The 18,970-nt window shown below is 47.7% G+C and overlaps 1 protein-coding gene across 3 annotated transcripts in view; it reads left to right on the top strand.

Moving 5' to 3' along the window:
• AGPAT4 (1-acylglycerol-3-phosphate O-acyltransferase 4) overlaps positions 1–18,970 on the top strand; it is a 127,892-nt gene that overhangs the window by 38,413 nt on the left and 70,509 nt on the right. The window lies entirely within an intron of this gene.

The raw sequence follows: 18,970 nt of genomic DNA, 5'->3' as shown, positions 1-18,970 counted from the left end.
GTAATGCAGAGAGCCCCCATATACTCTTCAGCCAGTTTTCCCCAGTGGCAGGGAGCCTCTTGTATTAGTATAGTGTAATATCACAACAAGAAAACCAACGCTGACACAATCCACCAGTCTTGTTTATTTAGATTTTTCCAGTTTTACATACACGGATTTGTGTGTTTGTGTGTGTGTGTTTGATTATACTAGACTATTTTAAACGTGACTATTTCCACTGGCCTGAATTTCAAAACTGAAATGAAAAGGGATAAATCAAAATATTGGGAATGCCTCGAGATGAGTCTTATTGTGGATTGACCTTTAATCTGTACCTATTCTCAACAGTAGAGAATGCAGTATATCATTACCAATTATATATATGGGTGTGAATATATTTAAAAGTACGAGCTCTTCCAAATCAAGCAATTTAAAAATCTCAGCTCTGTTAGATTATGCCGAGTCCAAAATTATTGGTATCTCTCTGAAACCCTTTAAATGAAGCAATCAAATTTGAATTTGAATCACAACAATAAAGCTGCATACAATTATCCAAATGGATTACTACTGATCTAATCAGTTATTTTTTAAACCCTAAAATACTAACTTGAGAGAAAAAAAAATGATAAAAACATCTTTATTCATGATTTCTTTCCCCAGCTCAAGACTTGCATATATGTCCAATACTATTTCTAATATGGTGTCAGTGCTACACCAACTATGTCTTTTTTTTTTAAGATTTTGTATTTATTAATTTGAGAGAGAGAGAGAGAGAGAGACAGAGAGAGCACAAGCAGTGGGAGAGGCAGAGGGAGGGGGGGAAATGGACACCTCCCTGAGCAGAGAGCCTAACATGGGGCTTGATCCCAGGACCCTGAGATCATGACCTGAGCTGAAGGCAGACATCCAACCATCTGAGCCACCAGGCACCCCTCCACTCTGTCTTATATTAGTGTGTTTTACCCAAATATATCTTGAAAATATTCCTAAGATCATAAAGCCAATTTATAACTGAAAAAAAAATCTGTCATTCATGTGTCTATAGCATATTGGATGCAGTACCATTCAATGCAATAGTAGGTAATGCAAGATTCCTTGTCATACATTTTAATCTCACACTGGTCTGTGGTACTTAGGCATCTAGAAAAGGGATGACTTGTCAGAGCAGGGCAGAGCTAGTAGGAGATGGCCTGAGCCTGAATTGGAGCTGTTTGAAGAGAGAAGAATTTGCATAATCAAGGGAAGGTCTTGATTGTCAGAGATTTACCTTATGATTTTACATGTCTTTTTGTACTCTAGTAATAGGTATCTACTTAAACAAAATCTAAATTAAACAAAGCAATGCTGATTGCACTTTTCATTGGAACCCATATTTATATGATTCGCATAAACCTATGAGATTCCAAAGCCTGTCAGTTTGCAATTTGAAATCATGTCTGTTTGCCCTGTCATAACCCTTAACTGAGTTTCAAGCAGCTGGTTCAGAATTGGGTTTCTCATTTGGAGTCAAGAAGTAAGAGGTAGAATTTGAGATGTGCGTTCCTAACAGTACCATATTTTGCTTGTCGTAGGTAAATGAAGACGTACCGAGGTTATGGCAGGAAAATGTCAAATTCTTCTGAGGGTGCTTTAGCCTACTTGTTTCTGGGGGAAATTAAGATGGGTAACAAATTCGGAAAGCAAAATGGATTTTTACCCGTCACACACCGATTAAGTTATTCTAGAATAATTCCAAATGAAATTCAGGAACTAACCATCCACGACCACTGGCATTTGCCCGCTCGGGGCACACAGAAGGACGGGAGGGCTCAGGGAAAGGCAGTGCATCCATCCGTGTGCAGCTCGGTCAGGTACATGCACACTGTTCTGGGCCTACAGTCCCAGAGGGGAGCTTCCACGGGCTGTCATCTGAGCAGAAACAGAGCTGTTTTATACATGTGCATAGAGAAGGGAAGGAGCAGTCCTGGCTCCTAGGAAAAGAGCCTGTGGTAGCAGGGGCAGGGGAGCATGATGCAGCCTGGGCCCTGCTTGTGGGCACCTCATTGTGGTGAGTCCGGTACAAATTTGGGGCTCCTCCCTTTCCCAGGTTCTCCATCCCTGGTACCCTAGCATGTGCTGCAGAGCAAAACTGTTCTCCTTCTCTTTCTAATTTATTTATTTGAGAGAGAGGGTGAGAGAGAGACAGAGAGAAAGAGAGAGACAGAGAGAGAGAGCATGAGTAAGGGGGAGAGGTAGAGGGAGAAGCAGACTCCTCGCTGAGCAGGGAGCCCAGTACCGGACTCGATCCCAAGACCTTGAGATCATGACCTGAGCCCAAGGCAGATGCTTCACCGACTGAGCCACCCAGGCACCCTCTCTTCTTTCTCCTTTCACTTGCTCTCTACAATTGGTAGATTTTCTTACCCCCTCCCCATCCCTGAGCGCCTCACAGCAACAGCAGAGGACCTGAAACAGACAGACTGTTGGCCATTGATGGTCACAGGCGACAGGTCATGGGCTCCTCCGCACCTTGGAGGAGGAGATGGTCAGGCTCCTTCTGTGGCCTTCACCCTCCTCCTCTTCTCTCCCAGTTGAGATGAAAACTGTGTGTGGGGTTTAATTGTGTCTTCTGGCATATGAATCACTGTAAAGTTTAGAAAATCAGCCAGAACCATCACTTGGTGCTGATACTTCAAGAAAAAAGGGAGAATAAGTTATTTCCTGGAGATTCAGATCCCCCTCTCTCCTGTTCACTTTTTTACTAATAGAGCTCTGTCATCATCCCCTTCTCTTTAAACGTTTGTTAAGAGCTCGGTGTTGTATCAGGTAGATCCAAAGGAGCCAGCAGCCCTGGTGTGGTGAAGCCCACGTGCAAAAGGCTACAGGTGAATGACAGGTAGAGACAAAATGCAACCAAGAACACACTGTTGCCCCCAAGATGCACGGCACAGAGAGCTTCATTCTGGGGGCCAGGACCCACATCAGGAATAGCAATTGGAAAGCGTATTTAATCTGGGTGGCTGGGTTTGGGATGATTGTTTTACTCTACTTTTGCCTGGATTTGTAGGCAGGAAAGGCCAAGACAGGAGGACGGATGAGTGAGGTCAGAGAGGGTGGAGCCAGCTCTGCAAGGGGTGGAGCAGGAAGAAAGTAACAGGAAGCGGCCAAGGAGTGGAATTGAAATTACCTTTCCTTCCCACAGGATGTGCCTTTTAATATCTAGGGAAAGGTGGCCAAGGCTAGCTGGCTTGTTTTTCTTCCCCTCTGACACTGCAGGTTAAAAAACCCCAAAAAAAACCAGAAAGATGAAAAGAACCTATTAGTGATAGAGTTTTTTAGAAGGGGGTGGGGTGTCGGGGAGGATTACAGGTGATCTGAATGATCTAGCAAGGCAAGGACTGCTGGTAGCAGGAAACAAAATGGAGACACCCCTCCCCCTCCCTGCCCCTTGCCCCCCCTCCGGCCCTGGTGCCTTGCTGCCAAATCCCCTGCTGCTGCTAACTAGTTCTGTCTGGTTGGGCCTCCCCATCTAATTCCACCGGACTATGATACTCATGGCATGTGATACTCAATGTCGGTCCGATGCACAGCTCCAGGGGCCAGGCCACATGGGGGCCAGGGGCAGGCAGCATTTGGACTCCCAAACGGCAAAAGAAGACACCCTGGCTTCCTGCTTACCACCTACCTCTTCTTTCTTCCCATTATGGCAGTTAACTACTTGGATAGGTAACTTCAAATCAAGGAGTAGTTTGAATAAAGGAGATGGGAGAGGGGAATTGTCCAAGATTCCAAGATTCTTCTAATAACAGCTTTAGATTTTTTTTGTTTTTACACATGGGGAGATGTTTCCTCCTGCCTTACCACCCCTGCTGCTCCAGGGGTCTTGGTTATCAGCCACTTTATTAGTAGCAGGCAGTAGTTGAGCATGAAGAGAGAAGCAAACTCTTGATCCCCACCTACAACACCACACATGTGTCCTACCTTGAAAGAGATGTTAGTTTTCCTGCTATAATAATAATGCACATTTGCAATGGACTCCAGGACATATAAGTCACTTTAGAGTTGTGAGCTGAGAAGCTGGGCTCAGCTGTATGGTGAGCTTGGCAGAAATCAGTGTGTGTTCCTCTCTGGAAGGATCAGGGCTCCGTGTCTTGTCAGAACAGCCTCAATGAAGGGACATGCATGCAGGTGGGATAGAAGCTCCGAGATGCCTAAGGAACTGTGCATCCCAAGGCATTGAATTCCAGGGACAAGGTGAAATTGAAGACCATGTTGACAGGGAGGCAGCTCCATCCCCCTGAGAGAGCAGATTCTTCACCCAGCCAGCACGTGTAAGACCACGATCCATCAAAAAAGGGGTCGCTGTAACCTTTTCCAACATGACCTTGGGGAGAAAAAAATGTCCTGTTACCTTGGCAGCAGGCTTGATCCATCTCTCTTCCCAGCCTGATTAATGGCAGGGCTGCTTTTCTCATCTCAGTCCAACTGATTTTTCACTCCCTTCAGTTGTAAATAGGTTTGACTCCTTCACTTGCCACAAGTTTCTCCTCCAGGACATCATGAAGGGTCTTTGTAAGGTAATCCCAAAGCCCCTAGTCCTGACCCTTCTCCTGCTGTCTTGGCTCCTGCTGAAATGTGGGTCCTGGGAGGACCTGCCAATACCTCTGCTGGGAGCCATGACCCGAAATCTGGGTGTTGTCATCAGAGGTCTTTCACTGCATCCCTAACAGGTGCCTGGTGGCAAGTGCCTCCCTGGAGGGTACAGGTAACTGGCTATAGTTGACATAAGCAGAGAAGCCTAAAGTTGGTGCTCTCTCCTTTGTCACAGCTTTGTGATCAGATGGTGGCTTTGATGAATAGGGTGAAGGATTGTGAAGACTCACGACAAGTACCTCAGCACTGCTCTAAGGCTAGTTTTGCCTGTGGGTTATAATTCTAACCCAAAGGCAAAGCCTAGCTCCCCGAACAGAGCAGGGGCACCCAAATTTCACTACTGGGACCCCTTCCTCTCCTGACTGTCTCCTGCTGGCACCTTTTGCTTCCCCTGAAGTGTGTCGCCCCCATCCCCCCAGCTTTAACAAGAAATGCTGCTGGGTTCACCTGGAGTCACCCTCTGGATGGCCTGACCTGGGAGATTTCACAATGTCCACAGTGATGTTTAGTGAGTGCTTTCAGGAATGGGCAAAAGACTTCTCTCTCCTCATTTCTATTTCTAAGGAGCATACCTCCTTGTCAACCCAGGCGATGACAACAGAATCCAGACTGGATCCATGAGAGAAGGATCAAACAACAGAGGTCCTATGCTAAGGAGTTTTTTTCCCCCCTGGCAATGTATTCAACAAGTATATTGCACCTACCATATGCAGGGCAGAGAGGTTCAGCTATGTGCCCCGGGTAACACAGATGGTGGAGGAGCTGTGATGAAATCCAGGAGGACTAAGTGCAGGGCTACCAGGCATGGCCTTGGGGTTGAGGAACCTGTCTCCTGAGCTGAGGCCAACTGTCTGACTGGTGACCACAGTAAGTGACATTCCCCAAGGCTATGGAGAAAGGAAGAGAGAAATACAATCCTAATAGGAAGTTATTTTCATTTCTTTTTCTTCTTTTTTTTTTTTTAAGATTTTATTTATTCAAGAGAGACACACAGAGAGAGGCAGAGACATAGGCAGAGGGAGGAGCAGGCTCCCTATAGGGAGCCCGATGTGGGACTCGATCCCAGGACCCTAGGATCATGACCTGAGCCGAAGGCAGATGCTCAACCGCTGAGCCACCCAGGTGCCCCCTTATTCCCATTTCTAATCATCGCAATCACTGCAGTCTGTGGTGTTTACTACATATTAGGCATCATGCTAAATATTTTATATCCATTATGTTGTTTAAGCCCATAATCACTCTGAACAGGCAATTCCCCACATTGGGGCTCAAATTAACTGAGGCTCAGAGAGATCAGGTGATTTGTCTAAGGTCATACAGTTAGTAATTAGGAGAGCTGAGGTCCCCAAGTGAGTTTTCGCTACCATATTTTGAAACAAATAAACACAGTACGTGATAAAAGTTTTTATTTCAACACCCATGGCTAATGTCAAGCAAGCATCTGCTAGGATCAACCCTGGACATGTTAATTCACTGTCTCAGCCCCAGGTGACCCAGCAGGGTGCCTGTCATGCTCAGCCAGTGTTCTTCCACAAATAAGCATTTGACTTCATTCTGGGGGCCTGACACACCGCCAGGAATGAAGGGGGTTCAGCAGCTGCCCTCAGAGGGATCCAGTCTCAGGGGGGAAGAAGACATGGAACACAAACCATTGTGGAGCACGAGATAAAAGCTAGGATAGAGGTATATGGGGAACACAGAGGAAAGGACAGTCCATCCCCTGAAAGGGTCCCTGTCCTACTGAAACACTGTCACAGGCCATGTGTTCTGGGAGGAGGCGGATTTGCAGTGTATTGGCAGGAAGACGAAAGGTGGTCTAGTCTAGCCTGAGAAAAAAGCATATTTTAACATCACCTAGGGGAAACTGGTTTATTCAGGTCGTCAGGCATCAGAAGGAGAGGGGACCTACCAAATGTCATCAAGACCGTCCTGTGTCCCCAGACTGGAGCCTGACTGGATGAGGCCGCAGCAGTCTCACCAGGCCGGGAGGACAGGAGGACAGGTGTGCAGTGACGACCAGAGCAGGCTCGAAGCCCCTGGCACCCCAGATGAACTCCCAAGGATTCGTCCTTGGGGATTCCAAGCACTGTGAACAGCAGTTTACGTCAGGATTTATTTTTGTCTTGCTCCGAGCGGCATTGTTCAAAATGTGCCTTGAGAAATTGTTAATTTGTTCTTTTTGAAAAATCTGTTCACACATAATTTTTTATAGAAAGATACCCAGCTGGGTCATTATTTCTCTGAACCATGTTACACCCTAGGTATAATATTAAGTAAAAATAGCATGATGCCAAACTGTACAATATAATACCAACCTTATAAATAGACTGGGAGTAGATTTATCAGAGTGCCATTTTTAGGAATTATAATTTGAGATGATTTTTTATTTTATTTTATTTATTTATTCATGAGAGACACAGAGAGAGAAAGAGAGAGAGAGAGAGAGCAGAGACATAGGCAGAGGGAGAGGGAGAAGCAGCCTCCATGCAGGGAGTCCGATGTGGGACTCGATCCTGGGGCTCCAGTATCACGCCCTGGGCCGAAGGCTGGGGCTAAACTGCTGAGCCACCCAGGGATTCCCTAATTTGAGATGATTTTTATAATCGCTTTTATATTTTCTGAATATCTTATATTTCATACGATGAGCATATAAAGTGAAAGGAACAAAAACAAGAAAAACCCAAACACCCAAAAGAACTAAATAGAGAATCACCAATGGGAGGGAGTAGTGGGAGTAAATATTAAGTCAGCCCTTTGCAATAAAGGGTGGGTGTGGCAGGAGTCCCGGAGACTGGGGTGTCTGCCTTCCTGGGACCCACATACAGCATAATGAACCCCACTGCAAATAAAGTGACTCAGTAGAAAGGAATCAAGAGGGAAGCATGACCCCAGAGCCATGTACTCCGGTTATGGGTTGAGCTGGGTCCGCCTTCCCAAAAGCTGTGAAGTCCTAAAGCCCAGTGCCTATGAATGTGGCTTTACTTAGAAACAGGGTCTTTGAAGATGCGGTCCGTAGGGTGGGCGCTAATCCACTAAGACTGTGTCCTTGTAAAGGGGACAATGGGACACAGCGACAGATGCATACAGAGCAAAACGATGTGAAGATATGGGAAGAGGACCTGAGGTTGGAAAGATCCGGAGCAGATCCTGTCTGACAGCCTTAGGCCAACCTGCCTCCACGGTGATCTCTGGCTTCTGGCCTCCAGAACTGGGAGACAGTATTTCTGGTTTTAAGCACCCCAGTCTGGGATACTTTGTTAGAGCAGCCCAGGAAAATCCGTACACTTTCCTTTTCTAAGTCTCTCTCCAATTGGGCTTTATTTTACGCTTCACAGTCATGATGGAAGGAAACTGGGGTGCCAGTATGTGTGAATTTTGTGTTTTTTTGCCCTCCTCCTCCTCGCCTGGCTTCTACTCACTCACTGGGGCTTGTTCTTACTGGTAGCACAGGAAACAGAGGTGATGCAGGTGGACTGCCTTGCTCCCATTCATGGACCAATCTCAGGAATCCCTCTTCCTTACCCCTTAAAGTCAGGGACCTCTGATGAGTGAAGTGGGCCGTTCACATGGGACGAGGAGGACAGTGACAAGCGCACCTGGAGGTGGTGGCCCCGCTCGGGCCCAGCCATGACCGGGGTGCAGATCTTCCAAAGTCTGGAGGTAATAGGGGCTTGCACTTTTCTTTCATCCTGTGTGTCTTGTATTTCCAACTGGCGTTTATTTTTATCACTTTAAGTACACCATCCAAGTCCAGAACTGCTTTGGCTAACCACCAAAGCCATCTGCCTGAGAAAAATAGAATTAAATGGTCCTCAAACCTGGGGAAAGGTCTCAGAAGTGTCAGCGAAAGGGAATTGCTTACACATGAGGCAATACTTGGGTCTGTCTTAGTAATAACCTCTCTGGCCATAAAGGGAGCAATCAATCTTTTCTTCCTTCTATTGGCCTTGAATAAAGAAGTCATCGCAAATGAAGTAATCTCAGGGAGGCAGTCTGTTCTGGCTCCCCCACATGCCTGGCTTTTGTATTCTCAAGTATCAAGGACAGTGTCTGCCCAGCTTGGTTCAGATACAATGTCTTCTCCTCCTAATCAGTGTTAGGCTTCTGCACAGCTCGTGATGAAACCATTTCATCTCATTTCCTTTTTAAAAAATATTTTATTTATTTATTCATGAGAGACACAGAGAGAGAGAGAGAGGCAGAGACACAGGCAGAGGGAGAAGGAGACTCCATGCAGGGAGCCCGACCCAGGACTCGATATCGGGACTCCAGGATCACACCCTGGGCCGAATGGAGGCCCTCAACCGCTGAGCCACCCAGGCATCTTGAAACCATTTCATTTCCAACGGGGCTTTTACTTTGTTGACTTTTCCCCCTTGTTACAAAATTAGCTCTTTGTACCAGCACCATTTTGTTTATTTAGGAGTAAGAAGTCTTGGGGTTGAGATCTGACCACAGCAGTATGTTATGAGCTCAAGTCATCAAGAAATATTGCGACTATCTGGTTGATACTCCTGGTGATCGGAAGCACGGCAAATATCCAGATGGTCCTATCTTATGTAACAGATTCAGTAAAAGGAGTTTGATAGGCAACACTGGACTTTTTAAAAGTTTTTAAAAGTAATGTCGCTATGTTAGAGCATGCTGTGTTTAACTTGAGTAAATATATGTTTTATTTAAACATATATTATAAATATATGTCTTAAATATATGTTTGGGTATGTGTGTGTGCATGTATGTTTTACGCACAGTAGAGGGATATATATATATATATATGTATATATATATACATTTTTTAAAGATTTTATTTATTTATTTATGAGAGACACAGAGAGAGAAGCAGATACACAGACAGAGGGAGAAAGAAGCAGGATCTCCGCAAGTGAGCCTTATGCGGGACTTGACCCCAGACTGGGATCACACCCTGAGCCGAAGGCAGATGCCCAACTGCTGAGCCACCCAGGTGTCCCTATATATATATATTACATATAATTATATATGCATACAATCTTTTGTACAAGAAATCACTTTATATTTTACATAGGGAGCAAATTTCAAATAGGGGTAGTAAAGAAACCGCAAATTTAGTAATATTCATGTGATACTGAATTGTATAAGCAGATGCTCACCTTGGAGCAAGGTGTCTTAGCTGTCGATGTGGTTTATAAATAAATTAATCTTCAGCCAGGGTTCCCATTTGTTTTTGCAAGCATTAAATTTCACTTGTGACTTAAGTTACAGCTTTCAAACTAGGTTATAAGTTTGGCTTGGTGTCTCATAACCTGGTAAGACGATGGTGTGTGGTCTCCACAGTGGGGTGGGTACTCCCCAGGAGGTAACCAAGACAAGACAATTATAAGGAATAGAGAGAAGTTTATGTTTCTAATGTATGTTTCTTTTATCATTATACATGGATAAAAGATACTTAAAATATTTTGTGGATTATATGCAACAAAATATTTGCATGTGCTAATGGTGCATATTTAATTTCTTTTACTTAAATAATCAAAAGCATTTGAAGACCACTGCCTTCGCCTATAGGTTTGGGTGCCAGCACTCTGGAAATAGAATTTAAAGTAGCACAGCATTTGAAGCAAGGGAGAAACGGGCTTCATAGACACAAGTTCCAGAGCAAAGGGAAGACTAATGACAAGAAGTATTCCCTAGTTTCTGCTATTTCGGTCTATCTTTGGTTCAGATGGGAGGTGAGGCATTTTCAGTTTGGGTATCCCTTCTCGGGGTCTATCCTAGGGTTTCAGAAAGGAATTACTATATATTTTTTAAGATTTTTTTTTTTTAATTGGCAAACTGAGAGAGAGAGAGAGAGAGAGTGAGCGAGCCCAAGCAGGGGGAACATGGAGCAGAGGGAGAGGGAGAAGCAGATTCCCTGCTGAGCATGGAGCCCGATGCGGGGCTCCACCCCAGGATCCTGGGATCACGACCTGAGCCAAAGGCAGACTTAACCAACTGAGCCACCCAGGTGGGTGGCTTTATTTCCTTCAGAAAGGAATTAAAAGTATTTCCCCACTTCCACATTTTGTCTTGAAGAAAAAGAATCTTAAAAATGCCTTGGTGTTTTATCCTAATGTTTTAAAGTACACCGGACGCCCCTGTCCATCTCAGTGTACATAGGCCATCCGGCGGAAAGCATTGAGTAGAGTGGATCTCCTCTCACATGCTCAGGCTGCCTTCACAGCCTCCGAGCAGCTGCTTTTGGGTCTATTTATTTGCATGTATTGTGTCTGAGGCCATGGAACAGGGGGATGGGAGGTGACCTGCTCTGGTGTTCTCGGAAGGAAACTATGTTTGGAGCCAGGTGTCCTGGATTCCTGTGCGCTAGTGTAACCACCTTGGTGACCAGGCCTTTGTTTTTCCACTTGTAAAATGAAGGAAATAAAATGTAACACGCTATAAAAATGTAGGGTGAAGATGCTCTTGCTGTTACTATGCACTTAGTCCGCAGGCGAGGGCCCAGTGGAGTTCAGTGTGTCCTACAGGGAGCTCTGATAACCTAGAATGGTGGAGGAGGACATGGGTGGGATGGAGGAGAAACAAGGCTGGGGGGTGGGGGTGGGGGTAGATGGGGCTAGGAGAGACCCGCCTGGTCGGGGCCATCACTGTGTCAGTACCAGCAGGGCCCTACATGGAGGAGCAACTAGACGTGGCCCATGGCCTAGCAAGGAAGGAGTTGGGCTTGAGGAGAAAGCCACCCCAAACAGGTGCAAAGACCCGTAGTGACGGAGCTGTCTGGGAACAGCCAGGCCGTGCAGGAACCCCTCCTGTGAACTCCGAGGAGCCTGGGAGACCTTCCCTTTCAGGGGAGTGTTTTGCAGGGCATTCTGCAAACCACCTATCTGCATGGAGGAGTTGTTCAGAATCTCTTTCAGCATGAAGAACCTGAGTCCGGAGCTTTTACCCCATAAACAGGGCCACAGGGGGCCTGCCCAGCCCGGGTGCTGAGGAGAGAGTGTTGAAGGCTTTCTGAGGAGGTGGCCTCCAGAGTTTAACAAAAGAATTTAAGGACTTGTGTTAGAAAAAGTAAGGGTGGAAGAGATGAAGAGATGACAGGGGTCCAAGGCGTGTTCACCCGCTGAGGGAGGGGGAGGCTGGCGTCGTATCAGTTAGATGGACTGATGGAAGAACATAACCAATTATGTTTAAAACAACAGGATTAAAAACTATGCTAAGAAAAGTAATGTTTTGACCTGGCCAGAAGGTTAAAAAAGGAGGCCTACTTTGGTGACTGCTTTGCCTGATAATGGCTCCTGGGAGGGAGGTGATGGGCATGGGGAGGGGAGGGTTTCTCCCAGAGATAAGGCCCTCCCCCATCTGCCTCCTCCTCCCCCATAGGTGTGATCTGCCTCCAGGGTGTTGAGGGTGAGCAGCCTGTCAAGTTTGCCTCCCACTGGCAGGGTCTCCGGGAGATAGGGCTTCCAGCTTCACAGTCAGGATGGCCCCAGGCACACTGACAAGTTAACCTCCTTAATTTGGGTCCAAGTGGAGGCATCCAGGCCTTCACCCATCCCCAGAACTGAGAAATGAGCTCATATTCACCGTCTGCTCCTTGTGGGTGATCCTAGGCCAAGGGCAAGAAATATTAGGGTTATGTGCACTCCCAGGCATTAATTTGTTGCTTCACCTGCCTTTTATCATGTGATTTCGCCACTTTTCATTTCAAAAGGAGTATCTTTGAACAGACACTCTAATGTGACATTTTAGTTTGAAAGTCCTCTGAGCAAAAAGCACGGCCAATTGTCCTGGGTTTTGTAAACACGGCCTTCAGTGTGTATGGTTCAGCCAGTAGTCCTTTCTCAGTGGAAATAAAGGAGCTCTGTAAATTCAACAAGAATTTTTTTTAGTGTGAGATTTTTGTTTCCAGGGTGAATGTGTCTGGCTGACATTGCATTTGGAGGTCATTTTCATGTGTTCTTTTTTTTTTTTTTTTTAAGATTTTATTTATTCATGAGAGACACACAGAGAGAGAGGCAGAGACATAGGCAGAGGGAGAAGCAGGCTCCCTCCGGGGAACCTGATGTGGGACTCGACCCCAGGACCCCGGGATCATGACCTGAGCTGAAGGCAGATAGATGCTCCACCACTGAGCCACCCAGGCATCCCTCATCCTATTCTCGTAATCATTTAGGAAGGCTTGACTGGATTGGACAATTCCTGGCTGAGATGTGCAAGTGGAAAGCAATCTTTCATGTCTTTTGCATCAAAATAATGTGTGTGATGTTTATGATTGCTTTCTTGGAACAAAAGAGGGGAATACCACATTCAAAGAATTAGGCAGTGCCTTCCAGCAAAGGCACTGGCCAGGTACACAGTACAGGCCAACCGTTAGCGTGTGCGAAGGAACTGACGTCTTAATCTGGCACCTCTGTCTCCTTCCTGCCATTTGTGAAGCCCATGCTGGCTCTTTCCTGCAAATCCTAGAAAGATGAGTCACTCTCTTCCCTGGGATTCCCTGGCACTTGTCTCCCTCTCTTGACCTACCTTATTGCTGTTGGGAACATGAACTCCCTGGGGGCAGTGGTGTCTGATTGGGGGATCATCCCCATGAGGCCAGCAGCCGGCACCCTCCTGGCACAGAGCAAGAGTCCTCTCTGTGACGGTCGTGTGGATAAGTCAGGGGAGCACCCCAGGCCTGGAGTGAGCCACAGCGCACATGGAGCACCACCCCGCTTGGCCCTGGAGATACATTTGTGTAACATCCAGGTGTGGGTGATTAGAAGACCCAGATGGACTCATTGCTTTTCACTGTTTGGAAGTCATAATTCTGGAATGAGCCCAAACCTGTCCATTGAGCACTAATGTCGTTTAGCCATGAAAGTAAGTGTTAACACACGGGACCATGTGTGTTAACACAAAGACCATGTTATTCATTCCCAAGTAATATATGCAAGAGACCTAAGTATTGTAGGATTTCAGTTACTCTAGTCTGGACTAGCTGGGGAAGGCTCTAGAAAGGATGACATCAGCCAAATGTCAGAGAGCAAGAACGTGGATGAGCAGAGAGACAGATGGTATGCATGCGGGGACTCTCAGCTGCGTGGGGCTGAAGCCCAGCTAGCCGAAGCACCAGACCGGACTTTATTAGCTCATGACACCGAACTAGGGAGGGTGGCTAGTACCAGCATCCACCGGCCACAGGAGCTAGGATGCTGGCAGACTTAGCCCTCTTAGCTCCTCTGGGCTGGTGGCCCTTTCTTTGCAGGTGGGTTTTCTTCACCCAGCACAACTGCCAGAGGCTTCAAATTCTCATTCTATTTGCTTCTGCTACCAAGGGGGAAAGGGGTCCCCCACCCCCAGCTCCTGGGCCTGGCCCAATCCCAGTCACTAGCCCATCTCTATAACCAGTAGGGTCGAGAGTCACTGTGCCAGCTGCTAAAATTTTCCAAGGCAATTATTAACCACAGCCACCACAGACTCACAGTATATTACAAAACAAAAGTAATAAATACTCAAAACTCATCACTCCCTAATTAGTTTATTGCATTTTAGTATTACGTCTCTTCCTTTCTTTTTTTTTATTATTACATCTCTTCTGAAGGTTATTTAGTCGACCTTAGGAGTATGTTACAAATGCTTTAATATAACTCCTCGTCCAATGTACAAATTGACAGCTTGAGGTTGGCAAAGCTGTATGTTGAGGCTTTCTGCACACCCCCCACCCCCCACCCCCCGTGACCTGGTTATTAAACATTCCTCAGCACACCCCCGTCTGCGTGGTCCGTCTGGACAGGGAAGTACTGACAGGTACTGAAGTGATCTGGTCCAGGTCACATGCCCACCGCTGAGTGTGTGCTTCTATTACCCCAAGACAGGAGGACCCAGGTGGTCAGACAAAGACACCAGCCAACACAGAGGGCATCTAGTGGTGGGTGAGTTGACATTCAGAGGGCCTGGGGGGAGCAGAGAGGGGGAACCAAAATGACCCATCCCGAAACCCAACCACAACCTCAGGGATGGGGGGTGGGGGAAGAGGTCTGTGCACCAGTGACCCTGGGATGAGCCATGCGGGGGGGTGCAGGGTCAGGCTGGTACAGGGAGTCCTGGCCAAGCTCAGACACTGAGGGCTGTGTTGAGGGGGGCTGGGGAGCCCCCTGGGCGGGGTGGAAGGGAGGCTGCTGGCTGGACTCTTTCATTCTCTTCTGAGACTGTGGGCCGTTTGTCCCTGGAAATCTTCATGTGCCATACTGAGCAGACGTGCCTGCCAGGCCCTCGTTTTTGCCAGGATAGTTTGGATGATCATAAGTACGTGATTATTCACGTACAATGTGCATCTTTAAGCAGAAGGGAATGGATTATATTCCCCATTTCTCCAGCTAGAGGCAAGATTCATGGGCGAAAAGGTAAGTTGAAGTCAAACACTGACACACTGGGTTTGCACACGCTTGCTTGGCCCTTCAGGGAGCTGTGGGAAGGGCCTTCAGCCTGGGCTGGGATTTTGTCGGCACCGTGGCAGTGAGCTCTGAACAGAAGCCTCACCCCAGCCCTCCCCCTGCACATCCTCCACCTGACACCCCATACATTTTTGAAAAGCACACTCAACAGTGGAATGCCCTTCAATCCAACTCAGTAAACACTGATTGAGTACCTACTCGTGAGCACGTCCCAGGCTTCGTGCTGTAGGGGCCGGGCACGCCGAGATGCCTGCGACTGAGGTCCTGGCCTGAGGTGCCCAGTACCCCCAGCTCTGTCATCTGCTGCATCACCCACTCAGCTCCATGCCTTGGAGGACCACGTTTTTCTGGGCACCCCTGTCTTTGCCCCTCTCCGCACCTGTGCTTGCTCTGCTCTGTCCCCTGGCATGCCTCTGTGTTCCGTCCGCTCATCGTTCAGAAATGTTGTGAGTCAGGCCAGAGCCATGCTGATGGGAAAGCCGGGGAGCAAAGCACAAGTGCGTCACGAGGCCAGAATCCGCAGGTGGAGATGAAGCCAAGCAAATGCAGAAGGGAAGCCTGAGTGAGTTAAGGCAGGAGGCAGAAGAGCTGAACAAATTACCTTCAATGAGAGAGTTGGGGTCCCAGACGCTGGCTGAGCATTTTCGGAGCTTTCAAGAGTGGGGCAAAGAGGGTGCGTGGAGAGGAGGGGTTGCACAAAAGCCATTTGACTGCACGGTGGAACAGCTGGAGAACTCCTGGAGGCAGGGGTAGAGGCCGAGTGTCCTCCTGGTGCAAGGGGGTTGTGTGTGTCACACGGTTGCCCAAGGACAGAGACTGGGGACAGCGTGGCCTCCGCCTCACAGCTGCTTCCAAGAACCCTGTGAGCATCGCTCTTGTCTGTCAGTTTATTCTCACGCAAGCCCACGACCCTAACGTGGGGTGGGAACTCTTTGAAAGCAGGCATCACCATCCAGTCCTTGGGTATAAGGGTGTTACAGCCCCCTCCGTCGGGCTTGCAAAGGAGGTTTATCAGATCGGGAGGCAAGCGAGCTCTTGGCAGCCTCACAAATTTGGAATTTGGCTTTAGTTGAATGTCATTGTCTGTTTGTTTTCTGTAATCCCTGTCAACAGGGCGCCAGGCAGCAGAGAGAGGCGAGCTTGTCTGAGCTGGAACCGCTTCTCAGCTCTGGGGGCAGAGAAAGGTTGACAGCCCTCATGGAAGGGTGCGTGCCCCAGCTTTCCCTGTGGACACACATTACCTGGATTTTGTCTACGCCGTCCAGTCTGATGTGTGTATTCGGTGGTGATGCCGTATCGATAGTAAAGGAGTGGGTACATACACCTACAAAGGGGACATCGGAGTGGGTTGGTGACTGTATGTTGAGACTTGGAGAGGTTGAGCCGCCAAGAGAAACCTTGTAGTTTTTGTTTGTTGTTGAGGTGGGAGGGATTATTCTACTCGGTGGTTCAAGTGAGTGGGCCTCTTCTCTCTGGCAAACGTCTCTGTATCTCATGTGTGTGCTTGACTCCAGGACAAAAAAAAAAAAAAAAAGAAAGAAAGAGGTTTAAGGTTTAAAGAGAACTAACCGTTAAAATACGGTTTTTGTCTATATCTCTTTGTGCCAGAAAGCCAGACCTGACAGCCGCATCATGCCAAGGAACCAAGGTATTTGTGTGTGCTGCCCAGGAGCCCACAGAATGTGGGCTGAGCTACAGTCATTGGGTATTGATGTACATTGGACAGATTCAGGAGTGTGCAAAGCAGCAGAGAAGGAATGAGCTCTGACCTCCAGGAGTGTGAGATCCAGCACAAATCTGCCGGCTGGGTCGGACAGACATTTCAACCCCTTAGACATAGGGAGACTCAAGTCTGGGAAGCCATTTACAAACTAAGCAACAGATTAGAAATGCAGGGGTAGGTAGGGGTGGGCTCCCCCGTTAAATAGGATTAGCAGGTCATGCCTAATTGTGAAGAGTCTTTTAATATTAGCATTACATTGTATTCAGGCCTGTAGAAATGAGAAGTGTGTGTGTGGATATTCCCTTTTGGGGATTTAAGTCCATATTTAAAAGCCTATATAAAGTCCATAGTTGTAGCCTCACGAAAGGAACAATTGTCACCCGTCAACTGGATGCAAATTGATTTTTCCAGGTTGCAGTTGGCTGGCTCTGTCGCCTTTACCTTAGTCCTATCTGAGGAAGCTAGCAGAACAGGTTTGGGAGCCTACAAAAGCCTACGTTTGAAAGACTCCAACTTGCAATCCAATCCAATCCAGTCTGAAATATTGTACCTCTGCAGGCCCTTCCCAGCAAGGATTCTGATGGCCCAGGGCAGGCACCAGCCACGCCGCTGCTGGCCTGAGAACAGTCTGGCAGCCCGTCTGAGGCATGTGGAAACAGAGGAGGCCACAGAAGTAACGACCCCCATAGTCAGCTCCCCACCGGCAGATGCAGCCGGTAACCCGCAGGGCCCAGGCCGGCCAGGCTGGTTTAGTTGCTGCCACCACGAGACTGCTCAGAAGTCCTGGGAGTCGAATCACCCCGGACCCCCAACAGTCCTGGCCTTGGCAGTGTCCAGGCTTCCACTGGTCTCTTCCGTCCCAGCTGTCACCTTGGGATTTGAACATGCCACTTGCCCTGTTCTGTGTCCCGGCATTTCTGGCTGATCTCCAACCTTTCATCTGTATTTGTGCCTTGACTGACCTCATTGATTCACTCAACAAACATTTGTTGAGCACCTGCCCATGCGGTCCTAGGAGCCGGGCAAGACAACTGAGGACACCTTCCCTCTCCCTTAGAGCTTCCAACCCCGTGGGCATGGTTGCTGACCCTTCAGGGGTCACCCAGCCTTGACAGAGGGTCTTGCTGCTTAAGTGGCCCTTAAACCTAGGCCCTGCCCTCTGCCCGCCCCCACCACTCCCCCTTGTCCACATGCAGGCGCCAGCTTTAGGTGTCCCCCAACCTGTGCTTTCAGACTCCCCTTGTGGGACTGGGTGCGGGACTCTCAAGATCGGTAATAAATAAATAAATTTCCTCCTCTTTCTGCCTCTGTTAAAATCATTAACCTATTTTATAGCTAAATTTGTGAAAACTTTTTTCTAGGGGCTAGGCAACATTTTCCTCAGAAAAGAGCGGTATTGGGGCGCCTGGGTGGCTTCGTGATTAGGCATCTGACCTTCGGCTCAGGTCATGATCCCAGGGTCCTGGGTTCAAGCCCCACAGGCTCCCTGCTCAGTGGGGAGTCTGCTTCTCCCTCTCTCTCTCTCTCTCTCTCCTCTTCCCCAGGCTTGTGCTCTCTTTCTCTCTCTCCCCACTCTTTCAAATAAATAAGTAAAATCTTGAAAGAAAAAGAAAGAAAGAAAGAAGAAGAAAGAAAGAAAGAAAGAAAGAAAGAAAGAAAGAAAGAAAGAAAGGAAAGAAAGAAAGAAAGAAAGAAAGAAAGAAAGAAAGAAAGAAAGAAAGAAAGAAAGAAAGAAAGAAATGAGGGGTATTTGAGCCCTTTGATCCAGCCCCGTGGTACGTGCTGCATCACCAGCTGTTAGAGAAGTCCGTGTGAGCCCTTGGATGAATTCAGGCGCAGGCAGGCAGGAGGGGGAGGCCGAAGATCACCTCTGGGTGGCTAGCGATCTCTGAGTGTGCCTTTCTGCTGAGCTGTCCTCTGGAGGGAGGCAGGGCCGTCCACTCTTGAGATCTCCACTCCCGTGGGGGTTGCGTCTCAGTAAAGCAACCCTCTGACCTCTATCACCCGGCTTCAAGCTGATTTATGGACAACCCAACTTTTTCCATTTGGCTTGTAATTTCTGTTTCCTTGACGAAGCCAGCCTTCCCTGTGGGATGCATGTCCTCTCCCAATAATTGATATGTGAGGCCGCGGTGCTCTTTTTTTTTTTTTAAGATTTTATTTATTTATTCATGAGAGACACACAGAGAGAGGCAGAGACATAGGCAGAGGGAGAAGCAGGCTCCCTGCA

Source organism: Canis lupus, chromosome 1 (genome assembly GCF_003254725.2).
Source record: "Canis lupus dingo isolate Sandy chromosome 1, ASM325472v2, whole genome shotgun sequence".
Taxonomy (NCBI): Eukaryota; Metazoa; Chordata; class Mammalia; order Carnivora; family Canidae; genus Canis; species Canis lupus.
Note: the sequence above shows the minus strand (reverse complement) of the source record. Positions and strands in the feature narration are given on the sequence as shown.